At 48.0% G+C, this 13,960-nt stretch overlaps 1 protein-coding gene across 3 annotated transcripts in view; it reads left to right on the forward strand.

Annotated features, from left to right (window-relative positions):
- Positions 1-13,960, forward strand: part of ARAP1 (ArfGAP with RhoGAP domain, ankyrin repeat and PH domain 1) — a 135,669-nt gene that overhangs the window by 20,381 nt on the left and 101,328 nt on the right. The window lies entirely within an intron of this gene.

A 13,960-nucleotide genomic window follows, 5' to 3' on the forward strand; every position in this document is an offset into this window, starting at 1 on the left:
TAATATGTGGAACTTGGCAGAGTGGTAAGAGGAGATGCCTTGGGTGGAGAAGGTTTGCAGCTTCTCCAGACTCTTTGCCCGAGGGAGCTGCTGCCAGTCAGAGTAGGCAATATTGAGCTAAACAGGCCAAAGGTTTGACTTGATATGATGCAGGTTCCTGTGCTGAAGGAAAAGCTGGCTTCTTGCGACTGATTTTGCTACCCTGGAAATTCCTGGGCTGATTCACTCACGTAGGAAATAGAACTGGATGAAATTTGCCGCAGTGTACTTTAGATGGAATGGTGTACTTTTGATGAAATAGGTGCTTTCCTCCCACTGGGGAGTGTGACAAATAAGGACAGGCTATCAGGTGGTGTGGAACTAGATTTTTTTTGCAAAACTCTGCTTTTGGGAGACTCTCTTATTTGTTGTCCTCTCCCAGTGAAATTTGCTTTTCCCTCTGTTTTGGTTGCTTCTGCCTTGTGGGCGTATTTTCACTTTCTGCTGCAGCGCGTGTGTGCTCTGGGAGTCCACCCCCTCCCCGGGTGCCATCTGGCCTGTCTTAGCACACAGCACAGCTCTGAATTGCGTGGGCTGTTCTGTGAACATAAGGACAGAAGAAGAGACTGCTGGATCAGGCCTGTGGCCCATCTCTAGTCCTGTTCTCACAGGGGCCAACCAGATTCCCGCGGGAAACCCGCAAGCAGGATTCGAACACAAGAGCAACTCTCCTCTCCTCTTTGAAAGCCCTCTAGGCCACTCCCTCCTGTGGGAGTGAGTTCCACTGGTTAACTCTCTGCTGTGTGAAGAAAGATTTTCTTTCTGTTAGGGCAAAATTCTGGGTGCGAGAATGCTCAGCCACCCAGCTCATCAGGCAAGGGCCTGTGGTCATTGCAGAGTATAAAAGGAAGGAGTCCAGCCACGATCCGGAGCAAACAGCAAGGTTTATTACTGCGCAGCAGGTTCAATGCCAGACTGAACACCGTGAACAGGGCTGCAAGAACTTTTAAAAGTTCCCACCACCATCCCATAATGCACATCGAAAGCATCATACATACAGTACATCACTTGTGACAGGGTAAAACGTCAGAAAAGGGGAAGGGGCAAGGAGCATTAGCATACAGGTAAACAGGAGGTAAACAGGATTAACATAAGGTAACAATGCACGATGTCCCAGGACATTGTTAAGCAAGTACCAGTAAGTACTGTATCTGGGAGGGGATCCTTGAGTACCTGGCGGGGGGGGGGGGGGAACAATGGGTCCAGGTGTGAGTATTGCCTCTGGCTTCGGAGGGTTGGGAATGGCAGGAGATGGTACCTGAATGGATTATGGGTATGCAGAGGAGCACCACCCTGGCTACGTGACCTCTCGCTTAAAGGATTATGGCTGTTCCCTGCATCCCTGAAAGCCCTTGGCCAGAGTCGCAAAAGGGGGTTTCATGTAGAAATACAGATACTCAGGCAACAGAGAAAGGGTAGGAAAGGGAGCCTTTATTACTCAGGGCTTGATCTTGAGGGGTTTCGTGTTGGTGCGATACTAGAGTGGTGTTGTAGGATCAGACGGGGTCCCCTTGAGGGCATTTGTGCCAATCTTGATTCCCAAATGAAGCCTCGTTTGGGTTCCCCCCCCCATAAAATTCCCTAACACTTTTGTTTGTCCTGAATCTTCCAACGTTCAGCTTCGTTGGATATCCATGAGTTCTCATGTTATTAGAGAGGGAGAAAAACTTCTCTCTCTGCACTGTGCAATGCAACACACAGGCTAGCAGGCGTGTTGCGGGAGCCTCAAGATGGTCGTCCCCTGTTGTCCATCGCTAGCAGTTGGGACCAGTGCCGGATTTACGTATAAGCTAAACAAGCTCTAGCTTAGGGCCCCACTCTCATGGCCTCCCCCCCCCAAAAAAAAAATTAAAGAAAAAAACTGGATGTACATTTCCAAAATATAAGATAGAAAACAAATAAAATAAAACCTACATACAGCCACCGTGTTTTGTGTTGTGTAGGCTCCTCTGATGTAAGTCGTGGGCCCCACCTGCTCGCCTGCTCCCTAAAATATCACTGGTTTGCTCCTTTCTATATATAGGGTGGTTACATTCTGCATGGACTGGGTGCATGGCTTGAGATACCTATTAGGTCCATAAATGACTATATAGCATATATTCAATACAAAAAACAGCGACCATTTGTTGTTGACAAAGGACAGCTGGACATATAAAGGGCCCCATTACCTCCAGGAGCTTAGGGCCTCATCAATCCTAAACTCAGCCCTGGTTGGGACCCAGAGGTAGACTGCTCCCAGCTCTGGAGGCTCCATTTGGTTAAGAGCCACTGCCATACCTTCTCTTTATTTATTTCAAAAAATGTGCCCAATCCCCCTTCTTAAAAGTACTCAGAGCTGGGTTTGGCAAACTGCCCTTCTTGAAAAGCTATCTCACTAAGTAAGCATATCTAAAGGACATTTAATAATGGCATTTTTTTTTTGAAATGGCATGATTTTATTTCCCAGACAAATATTGAGGCACGTGGTTGCTCAATGCAACTTCTTCTATGCCAGGCATCATTTTACAAACTTCCACCATGTGGCCTGTTCCTCACCTTTAACCTGAAAAGTCCGAGATGTTGGAACCTTTCTTTACTGGGGGAGTCTCCCCCCACCCCCCTTTTCTGAGGTGGAATCTGCACACACATAAAAAACGTTGTGAAACTGCTTTTTTTTTTTTAAAGCATTTTAAGAAAGACATTGAATTTTCCATAAGGCTCACCATCGCCATCTAGTGTCACATTGTATATTGGCCTTAAAAGACACTTAAAATGTTTTACTTGCAGCTGCATAGCTGAGTCGCGAGTCTAAGATAACCTTTTTTAGGTGAGGCGACCAGAACTGCACACAGTATTCCAAATGCAGGAGAAACCGGGGAGCAGAAATGCTGGCATCTTTTCTCTCCCTACCGGCGAGGCTGCTGAGCGGATTAACGCCTGTGTAGCGAGGCAGCATTTTTTACGCTGCAACTTCTTGCCTCAAAAAGACTCAGCAGTCAGGCAGGGTCTGCTTGCCATGCATTTGTGGAAAGCGCTGGAGCTTTGTCGGGGAGAAAGGCAGTCATGTGGACTAGGCGCTCTTGTTTGCTGTCATTGAGTTGGGCTGCCAGGCTTCCAGTTCCTCCTTGAGTTCACTGTTTCAGCCACAGAGAGGAATCACACATGGAGCAGGTTGCAGTTAGCAAGTAGAAGAGGGAGACTCTGTTTTGCGTACATTTTAAAGCCGCCTTTGGCAGCCTGGCACTCTCCATCAAACCTCCATGAGAGGTTCAGAGGGTGGCAACACGAGAACGGGGCCTTTTATGTGGTGGCTCCCTGTCTGTGGGATGCTCTCCCCAGGGATGCCCGTCCGGTGCCTTCATTATATGCATTTAGGCGCCGGGCAAAAGTGTTCCTCTTCAACCAGGCCTGTGACTGGTTAACGTCCGATACCCTTTTAAATGTGCACACAGATCACAGAATCATACAATTATAGAATCATAGAATCATAGAGCTGGAAGAGACCACAAGGGCCATCCAGTCCAAGCCCCTGCCAAGCAGGAAACACCATCAAAGCATTCCTGCTATAGGGCTGTCAAGCCTTCGCTTAAAGACCTCGAAAGAAGGAGACTCCACCACACTCCTTGGCATCATCTTCTTTGGCTGAGGAAGATTGTCTTCCATATACACGGTTTTGAGTCCGTAAGGGACTGCGGAGGCCAATTCTGGATCCACAGTGGGGACATTAGTTTCCGAGCGGGGTTTGATCACGCCGTGGATTTGCCAAGCGTGCCTTCCTCTTAGCACGTTTCTCCCTTGCGTCCTGAGTTCGAGTGTCTTCAAAGCCCTTTGGTAAAAAGGCCGTTCTCCAATTAGAGCGCTTGCAGGCCAGGGTTTCCCAGTTGTCAGTGTTTATACTACACTTTTTAAGATTTGCCTTGAGAGAGTCTTTAAACCTCTTTTGTTAACCACCAGCATTACGCTTTCCATTTTAAAGTTCGGAATGGAGTAGTTACAGAATCATAGACCAAAACTGTCACCTTGTCCAGCTCCCTGCAAATCTTTTTTGCCCAACCTTGGGCTCAAGCCCACGGCCCTGAGATGGAGCGTCTCGTGCTCTACTAACTGAGCTGTTGTGGGAGGGGGGATTACTGGTTTACTTTTGTTTTTATTGCAAAATTTGAGTTTCTTATATTGTAATTTCGCGTTGTGAACCACACTGTCAAAGGGCTGGAGCGTCGCACTTGAAGCAATGGCTTCAAGTTACAAGAAAGGAGATTCCGACTAAACTTCAGGAAGAACTTTCTGACGGTGAGAGCTGTTTGACAGTGGAACGGTCTCCCTCGGGAGGTGGTGGACTCTCCTTCCTTGGAGGTTTTTAAGCAGAGGCTAGATGACCGTCTGTCCTGGATAATCTAGCTGAGATTGGACGAGATGACCTGCTTGCTGGTTTCCCATAATGCGAATGTGTTTGGCCACGGTGAGAACATGATGCTGGGCTAAATGCCCCCTTGGCCTGCCCCAGCAGCCTGTTCTCTGCTTCTTATAATCATCTTTAAAGATTGTGAGATGCATTGCTTTGCTCTACTGCAGGGGTCCCCAAACTAAGGCCCGGGGACCGGATGCGGCCCAATCGCCTCCTAAATCCAGCCCGCGGACAGTCTGGGAATCAGCATGTTTTTACATGAGTAGAATGTGTCCTTTTATTTAAAATGCATCTCTGGGCTATTTGTGGGGCATAGGAATTGCTTCATATTTCCCCCCAAAATATAGTCCGGCCTCCCAAAAGGTCTGAGAGACAGTGGACCAGCTCCCTGCTGAAAAAGTTTGTTGCCCCCTGCTCTACTGTACCCTTCCCCAACCTGGTGCCCTTCTGACGTCACAGACTACAATTCCCATCAGGCGCAGCATCCTATGTCCGTGCTGGCTGGGGTTGATGGGTATTGTAGTCCGAAACATCCGGAAGGCAAGCTGGCTGTGGGAGCCTGCTTTAATGAGCCATAAGATTGCTACAATGCAGTGGTACCTTGGTTCTCAAACGCCTTGGTATTCAAACAACTTGGAACCCAAACACTTAAGGGGTGATATGATAGCCATGTTCCAATATATCAAAGGATGTCATATAGAGGAGGGTGAAAGGTTGTTTTCTGCTGCTCCAGAGAAGCGGACACGGAGCAATGGATTCAAACTACAAGAAAGAAGATTCCACCTAAACATTAGGAAGAACTTCCTGGCAGTAAGAGCTGTTCGACAGTGGAATTTGCTACAAAGGAGTGTGGTGGAGTCTCCTTCTTTGGAGGTCTTTAAGCAGAGGCTTGACAGCCATCAGTCAGGAATGCTTTGATGGTGTTTCCTGCTTGGCAGGGGGTTGGACTGGATGGCCCTTGTGGTCTCTTCCAACTCTATGATTCTATGATTCACTGCAAAGTAAGTGTTCCGGTTTGCGAACTTGTTTCGGAAGCCAAACATGCTCTGTTTTGAGTGTTATGCTGAGGTCTGTCTGCTTTCGCTATTTATTTTGCGTTTTTGTTTTTGTAGCTCTTTTTTTGTGACTGTGTGGAACCCAGTTCAGCTACTGATTGATTGATTGTGTGACTGCAGTACATTGTTTATTGCTTTCATTTTATGGTTCAATGGTCTCGTTCGAGAGTAAAATTCATGTTAAATTGCTGTTTTAGGGGTTGTTTTTAAAAGTCTTGAACAGATCAATCCATTTTGCATTACTTTCTATGGGAAGGCGCGCCTTAGTTTTGGAACACTTTGGTTTTGGAACGGATTTATGGAACAGATTAAGTTTGAGAACCAAGGTACCACTGTAATCTGATTCTGCTAGCCTCTGCGCTCTCAAAGCAGTGCAACCCCTTTTTGCTGTTCAAAATGCATCTCTTTCCCCTTCCTTTCTCTCTTTTTCTGACTGATGATGAGCAATGTCCGCCAACCCCCTGGGGGAACAGCAGGATAAGCATCTGCTGAAATAATATTACGGGTTGGAGGAAGAGTGTGCAGGCCGGCTTGCCATAGTCTGCCACACGGTCAATGTCCCTCGTGGAGTTGCGCGAAGAAGCGCTGTTTGTTTTTGTCTTCGGTGGGCGGGTTTCGCTCGCTCTAATTTCACTCGTGCAAATTTGGAGAGGCTGGCTTTGCGAAACACCCTTGTGTGCTTGGAGGAATGTGCCGAGCAGTCAGCTAGGCCTTAAATCTGCAGGAGTCAATAAAAGCTTTTTAAAAAATGGCACCCTTTTAAACGTGCATATGCATTTCTGCCATACCTGCCAAGTTGCTGTCAGAGAAATAAGGGACCGGGCTGGAAATAGCAGACCGGAAGTAGCGCTGCCGCCATTTTGGAACTGGGAAGAGAAGCATCAAAAGTCGCTTCTGAGCATGCTACGCCCAGTTCCAAAATGGGCCGCCACACCAGAATAAACCGGGGAAAAACAAAAAAATCCGTTTTTTCAGATAGGAACAGCTGGGAAAACAGGGATTTCCCGGGGAAAACGGGAGACTTGGCAGCTATGATTTCTGCATGTTTATATTGAAAGGAACTCGCGTGTTGAAATAGACCCCGGCTATTTATAGGGACGTTTCTGCCCAAAAATAACTGCAGGATTGGTAGGCTGACATTCCTTCAGCCGCTTCACCTGTTGAGTTTATGCCTGTTGGGGAGCAAGTGATGATCCCAAGTATTTCTCCTTCTGGAACCTTGGCTGCCCAGAAACACTGTGGGGAAGACAGCAAGCCCAGAGACTCAAATGGGATGGCAGGCCCTGAGTGGGATGGGGTACTTTGCGCATGCTCAGATAATGTATCTTCCTCCTCATTACTCCACAGATTTCCGGGCCGCGCCCTCTAACGCCCTGACACCACCTGGCAGATGAACGCATCCAAACGCCACCAAGCATACTTTATTTCATAGAATCAGAATTGTGGCGTTGGGAGGGTCCCCCAAGGGTCATCTAGTCCAACCCCTGCAACACAGGACCCTTTGGTTAACGTGCAAAAGATTGCATTTCTACCCCACGTTTCTTTCTTTCTTTACATTGCTCAAGGTGGCTGATATGGGGTTCTCCCCCGCTCCTTATTTAATCTCTGGCCCAGGAGACCTGTGTTCAAATCCCCATCTGGCTGTGAAGCTCGGTGAGTGACATTCGGCCAGTCACTCTCTGCTTGCCCTACCTTGCAGGGTTGTTGTGGGGATACATGACTAAGTGGGGGAGTACCGTGGTTTGCCCCCTTAAGCTCCTTGGAGATATAAATTCAGCCCAGTAAAATAAAACAGGCAACCTAACAAAACCTATATACTGTACACGATTACAGTACATGAGAAAACAGTTCGAAGCTCTGGGATAGCTCAGTTGGTAGAGCATGAGAGTCATAATCTCAGGGTCCAAGCTCCACACTGGGCAAAAACATTCCTTTATTGCAGGGGGTTGGACTAGATGTCCCTTTGCTGTCTCTTCCAACTCTATGAGCCCATCAGGACTTCCTCAGTTAAAATATACAGTACTATCTGGCCCTGCCACGCATTGCTGTAGCTCAGTCTGTTAAATGGAGTCTCAGAGTCCCCCTTCAGACGCCCCTCACTTTCAGAGTCCCCCTGTTTTACCCGTGTTATGTTTAGACAGGTGTATCCCTGTGACTCTCCCCACCCTGTCCCGACCCATGACTTATCCCTCCCCCTCCCCCCATCCCCCACCCAGGCAAGCTTCCACCTCCACTCGGCCTAGTCTGGAAAGCTGCCTAGTCTGCAAAGCCGAGCCTAGATCCTGTGGAGAGGGAAGCTTTCCTAGGTGCAGTACCAGTGTAGCTTTCGCTAGAGGGCGCTGTTTTGCAACCTCCCCTGTGCTCCCAGCATGCACTTTCATCTGATTTGTAAGTTCTGAAACACGGGGTTTGGGAGGTTTTACATTGCACAGGTGTGACACCTGTATTTGAAAACGGTATGGGCTTGCTCTTGTAGTCACATTTGACTTTGTGTCAAAATTTGAACTCTTATCGGTCAAGCGGTTTTGTTGAACATCGAAGACGAACACACATACCCGGTTTACACGGTTTACATTTATATATATATATATATATATAGATATACAGTGGTGCCTCGCTAGACGAATTTAATTCGTTCCGCGAGTCGCTTCGTATAGCGAAAAATTCCTTTTGCGAAGCGGCTCCCATAGGAATGCATTGAAGTGCGGTTTCCCATAGGGTGCCTCACAAGACGGAAGAAAAAAAAATTCGTCTTGCGAGGCACCCTATGGGATGAAAAAAAATTGTCTTGCGAAGTGCGCCATAGGAAACTTTCTCTTGCGAGTCTCCATTGAAATCGCAAAACGCATTCGTCTGCGAAAAATTAGTCTTGCAGGGCATTCGTCTTGTGAGGTACCACTGTATATAGATAATAATTAGACAGCATGACACTTAGGAATGGCCCAGCGGGCTGCACACCATGTGCTCATGTAGCCCTGGGCATCTACTGATGATACTCTTGACATGCCCTGAAGGCCTCTGCGGCTGCCCAGGGTTGTCCTGCCCTTGGTGGGGACCAAGGCATGGTCCTCCTGTATTTGGTGCCCACCCCATGCAATGTTTTCTCTGATGGTCTATCTCTCTCTCTCTGCTTATTTGCTCCACTCCTCCTCCTCCTCCTCCTCTTCCTCCTCCTCCTCCTCCTCCTCCTCCTCCTCCTCCTCCTCCTCCTCCTCCTCCTCCTCCTCCTCCTCTTCTTCCTCCTCCTCCTCCACTTCTTCTTCCTCCTCCTCCACTTCTTCTTCTTCTTCTTCTTCTTCTTCTTCTTCTTCTTCTTCTTCTTCTTCTTCTTCTTCTTCTTCTTCTTCTTCTTCTTCTTCTTCTTCTTCTCTCGATGGGATGCTGCAAGAATTTCTAAGTCTCTTACAAAAGCCGTTAATGCCCGTTGCTTAATCCTGGGCAGGAATGCATTTTGCAAGGACTTGGCGGGGATTTGTGACTGGGGTAGGGACTCAGTTGAAGTCGAGGTGGGGAGAGGAGGAAGAGGAGGAAAAGGCTGGAACTCTCTCTCTCTCCCCCCCTCCCCCCCGTCCTTCCTTCCTTCCTTCCTTCCTTCCTTCCTTCCTTCCTTCCTTCCTTCCTTCCTTCCTTCCTTCCTTCCCTCCTTCCTTCTCTGCAGCTTTTGTGGGCCCCTGTAATGCAGTTGGTCTTCGGGAGACCAGAGGGAAATGCAATCTAAAAAACACACGACACAAAAGGAAAATGGAGTGTCAGGGAGAAGGAAATAAGAAAACTCAGGCGCAAGCTCGTCGCCGTCAGCGTACCCTTTGAATACTTATTTAGGTCACGATGACTGCAGTCTTATCACATGTTTACCCGGGAGTAAGTCTCATTGAGCTGAATGGCCCCCGCCTCCGAGCGGAGACGTAAGGATTGTGCGTATTAAGTTTGTGCTGCGAACTGCAATTGCACAACAATCACAGGGTGCCCGGGGTTACGTTTGCTTCCCGTCGCTGCGTTAAAACACCAATCTCAAATGACTAGAAACTTCCTTTGATAATGTAGATGCTTTCACAATCCTTATCGCGACTGTTTCTGCAACTCAAGTGCTTCTGAGCAGTAAAAGATGTAGATTTTTTTACATGGAGATGGGCTTGTGGCGGTGACTCACCCTGTGTGTGTTCCCTGGACTGTCCCGGGTACTTTGGTGACGTACGAGGCGTGTGAGAAGGAGAGGAAGAAGGAGGGCTCTCGTGAAGCCGAGGTCAGGGGGCCTTGAGCCCGGGGTGATGCAAGAACGACACAGCCCTTGCCAGGACTGCGGCAAGTAGAGCCCCCGTGACTGTGAGCCATCCGTTCCGCCGGCATCGTCCCGGGACGCTTTGGCGTGATGTGCAAATTGGAAGACGGTGGTCTGTGATCAACGGACAAACTGAAATTAGAAAACATAAGCGGGTTTCATTCCAGGGGTTGGAGGGGCATCTGCCGGGGACTCTTCAGCTGTGATTCCTTTTTCCGTATATAATTTTTATTAAGTTTTCCGTTTTACAATTTAAAGTACCAATTCTTTACATCCGTAAGACATCAGTGACTTCCCTTCTTCTCTTTCCATGGTTCATTTTACACATCATAAACCCCTGCATATTTTACAAAAACTCTACCGTTATTGCATCCATCAAATTTGTTCACGCCGTTGAATTTACCTTAGTGCTGCCAGCGTTTTCAGCTGTAAGCAGTTGTTCCCCATATATTCACTAAACATTTTCCCATCTCCTTTAAACGTATATTCTTCTTGTTCTCTTATTGTATATGCTAAGTCTAGGAGTCGTGCATAATCCGTCAATTTAAGTTGCCATTCTTCTTTATTAGCCGAGGCCTCACATTTTTGGGCTACCGAAACACCGGCCGCAATTACTGCAAACATAAATAACCTTTTTTTGACACCTGGGAATTTCAGTCTGAATTATCCCCAACAGAAAGGACTCTGGGTTTTTTTTTGGGGGGGGGGGAGGGGAAGAAAGTATTTTTAAACATTTTTTTCCCCAATTCATTATGGATCATTTTCCAATACTCTTTTTACCCTTTTACAAATACACCATTTTAGCTGTGATTCCTGCATTGCAGAGACTTGGGCTAGGTGACCCTTTGGTGTCATGGAGGAGAGGGCTGTCAATGGTTACTAACCCTAGAATCACAGAATTGGAAGGGACCCCCAGGGATCATCTAGTCCAACCCCATTCAGTGCTAAAGAAACCCTGGCAGGTGGCCATCCATCCCACCTCTGCTTAAAAACATTCAAGGAAGGAGAGCCCGGCACCTCCCCAGGGAGTCCTTTAGTCAGAATCTCCTTTCTTCTTGTTGGATATTACAAGGAAGGAGATTCCGACTAAACATCAGGAAGAACTTTTTGACGGTAATTGCTGTTTAATATGAGAGCCATCTGGGAGATATGAGAGACATCTCCAAATATCTCGAGGTCCATCACATGGAAAATAGAGCAAGCTTGTTTTCTCCTGCTCCGGAGGGTAGGACTCAAAACTCATGGCTTCATAGAATCGTAGAGTTGGAGGAGACCACAAGGGCCATCTAGTCCAACCCCCTGCCAAGCAGGAAACACCATCAAAGCATTCCTGGCAGATGGCTGTCAAGCCTCTGCTTAAGGACCTCCAAAGAAGGAGACTCCACCACATTCCTTGGCAGCAAATTCCACTGCCAAACAGCTTTTACTGTCAGGAAGTTCTTCCTAATGTTTAGGTGGAATCTTCTTTCTTGTAGCTTGAATCCGTGTCCGCTTCTCTGGAGCAGCAGAAAACAACCTTTCTCCCTCCTCTATATGGCTTTTATATATTTGAGCATGGCTATCATATCACCCCTTAACCTTCTCTTCTCCAGGCTAAACATACCCAGCTCCCTAAGCCGTTCCTCATAAGGCATCGTTTCCAGGCCTTTGACCATTTTGGTTGCCCTCTTCTGGACACGTTCCAGCTTGTCAGTATCCTTCTTGAACTGTGGTGCCCAGAACTGGACACAGTATTCCAGGTGAGGTCTGACCAGAGCGGAATACAGTGGTACTATTACTTCCCTTGATCTAGATGCTATACTCCTATTGATGCAGCCCAGAATTGCATTGGCTTTTTTAGCTGCTGCATCACACTGTTGACTCATGTCAAGTTTGTGGTCCAGCAAACTGGTTGTGTCCGGCGCCAGTGGAGGAGGAGTTTCCCCCGGAATTCCCCAGGAAATAGAAAGCTGCCGTCTTCTGAGTCAAAGCCATCGATCTGTCTGGTCCAGGGTGGTCCATTCAGAGCTGGCAATGATGGTTCCTTGGGACTTTGGCTAGAGAGAGATCTCTCCATCCCCTGAGCCCTGCGACACTAAGAGTTCAGAATATGGAGAGAACACTTTGCGCGTGCTCAAAGGAACCATTGTCAAAGGACCCGATACAACGAATTCAAATTGCAGGGGATTCCGACTCAACATTGGGAAGAATTCTCTGACATAAAGAGCTGTTTGACATTGGACTCCCTCGGAAGGTGCTTGGAGGCTTTTAAACTGAGGCTGGGTGGTCACCCATCAGAGGACACTGGGATTCCTGCATTGCAGGGGGTGGAGCTGGATGACCCTCAGGGGTCCCTCTCAACTTCACAACTCTGTGATTTGTTTCTGCTGGCGCTGAGCCCTGTCCTCTCCTTCCAGGGCCGAGCCCTTTCTCCAGTTAAGCCTGGAGAGATGGCGAGCCACAGAATTGTAGAATTGTAGTGTTGGCCGTGGGACCCAAGGGTCATCTAGTCCAACCCCCTGTGATGCAGGAACCGGGCTCAAGCGGAGACTGAACGAGGGCCCAGTTGGAAGTGGAGCACTTCCTCTTGGTTGACTCAGCTGTTCTGCTTCCGCTAGTAACTTCTGGGAGAAGTCATTTGCTGGGAGAGGATGGGGGTTTGGAGTGTGTGTGTTTTTCAAAGCGAAGCGTGCCGCTCTGGGAAGGCCGCTGGATTTATCCTAGAGCGGTTTAGCATTGGGGAAAGAATCTCTAGCCGCAAAGCAGCACAAGAGGCCGTTGGTATGTGAACGTTTTCAGGAAGCTTAAATTAGCCGAGTTGGGCTATTTTTACCCGTTTCTTGTTTACCAACAACCCAGAGAGAAAAGCCAGCCTTGCGATGTGATCTGGGCAGGGCGCTCGCCTTCCCTTTTCCAGTTTTACTAGACTGGGGCAGCCCTTGCTTTCTGGAAACTGCAGGAAGGGAGAGGGCTCCTGTGTTCGAATCCTGCTCACTGGTTTCCCACAGGCCTCAGGTCTGCCCCAGTGAGAGCAGGATGCCATTGGCTTGATCTAGCGGGCTCTTCCTAGTTTCTGATATTCTTGGTGTTGGGAGATTCAGGACAGGTAAAAGAAAGCCCTTCTTTGTGTAGCTTGCTGTTAAACTGTGGAACTCCCTCCCACAGGAGGCAGCGATGGCCACAAACCCAGAGGGCAGCTTCCTGGAAGAGAGAGCACGATTGATGGCCCCCTGCCATGGTCAGAGGCAATGATGCTTCTGAACAGGAGGGGAGAGAATTGCCCTTGGGCTTGGATAATAATAATAATAATAATAATAATAATAATAATAATAATAATAATAATAATAATAATTTATTATTTATACCCCGCCCATCTGGCTGGGTTTCCCCAGCCACTCTGGGCAGCTTCCAACAGAAAAATAAAACACAGTAATCTATTAAACATTAAAAGCCTCCCTGAACAGGGCTGCCTTCAGATGTCTTCTAAAAGTCTGGTAGTTGTTTTCCTCTTTGACATCTGATGGGAGGGCGTTCCACAGGGCGGGCGCCACCACCGAGAAGGCCCTCTGCCTAGTTCCCTGCAACTTGGCTTCTCGCAACGAGGGAACCGCCAGAAGGCCCTCGGTGCTGGACCTCAGTGTCCGGGCAGAACGATGGAGGTGGAGACGCTCCTTCAGGTATACTGGACCGATCCTTATTGCAGGATCTCCTGCGTGCATTTGTTTAATCCTCTTCTAAAGCCTTCTATTTTGGCAATCACTGCCACCTGTGGAATGGAGTTCCGTAGATTAACCGTGCACCACGGTGCCCAAATGCTGTGTATCACTTCAGCAAAGTCCAGAGCAGTTCAAATGGACATCTCTGTTGAATAACCCATGGTCCCAATACTATAAAGGGAACCAGGCAGAGGGCCTTCTCGGTAGTGGCGCCTGCCCTGCGGAACGCCCTCCCACCAGATGTCAAAGTGAAAAACAACTACTTGTAGAAGACATCTGAAGGCAGCCCCGTTTAGGGGAGATTTTAATGTTTAACAGATTATTGTATTTTAATATTTTGTTGGAAGCCACCCAGAGTGGCTGGGGAAACCCAGCCAGATGGGCAGGGTATAAATAAATTAATAATAATAATAATAATAATAATAATAAAGCAGGAGAATTCTAGAATTGTGGAGTTGGAAGGGACCACCAAGGGTCATCTAGTCTTGCCCCCTGCAGTGCAGGAATC

The sequence above is a fragment of the Zootoca vivipara genome, chromosome 4 (assembly GCF_963506605.1).
Source record: "Zootoca vivipara chromosome 4, rZooViv1.1, whole genome shotgun sequence".
Taxonomy (NCBI): Eukaryota; Metazoa; Chordata; class Lepidosauria; order Squamata; family Lacertidae; genus Zootoca; species Zootoca vivipara.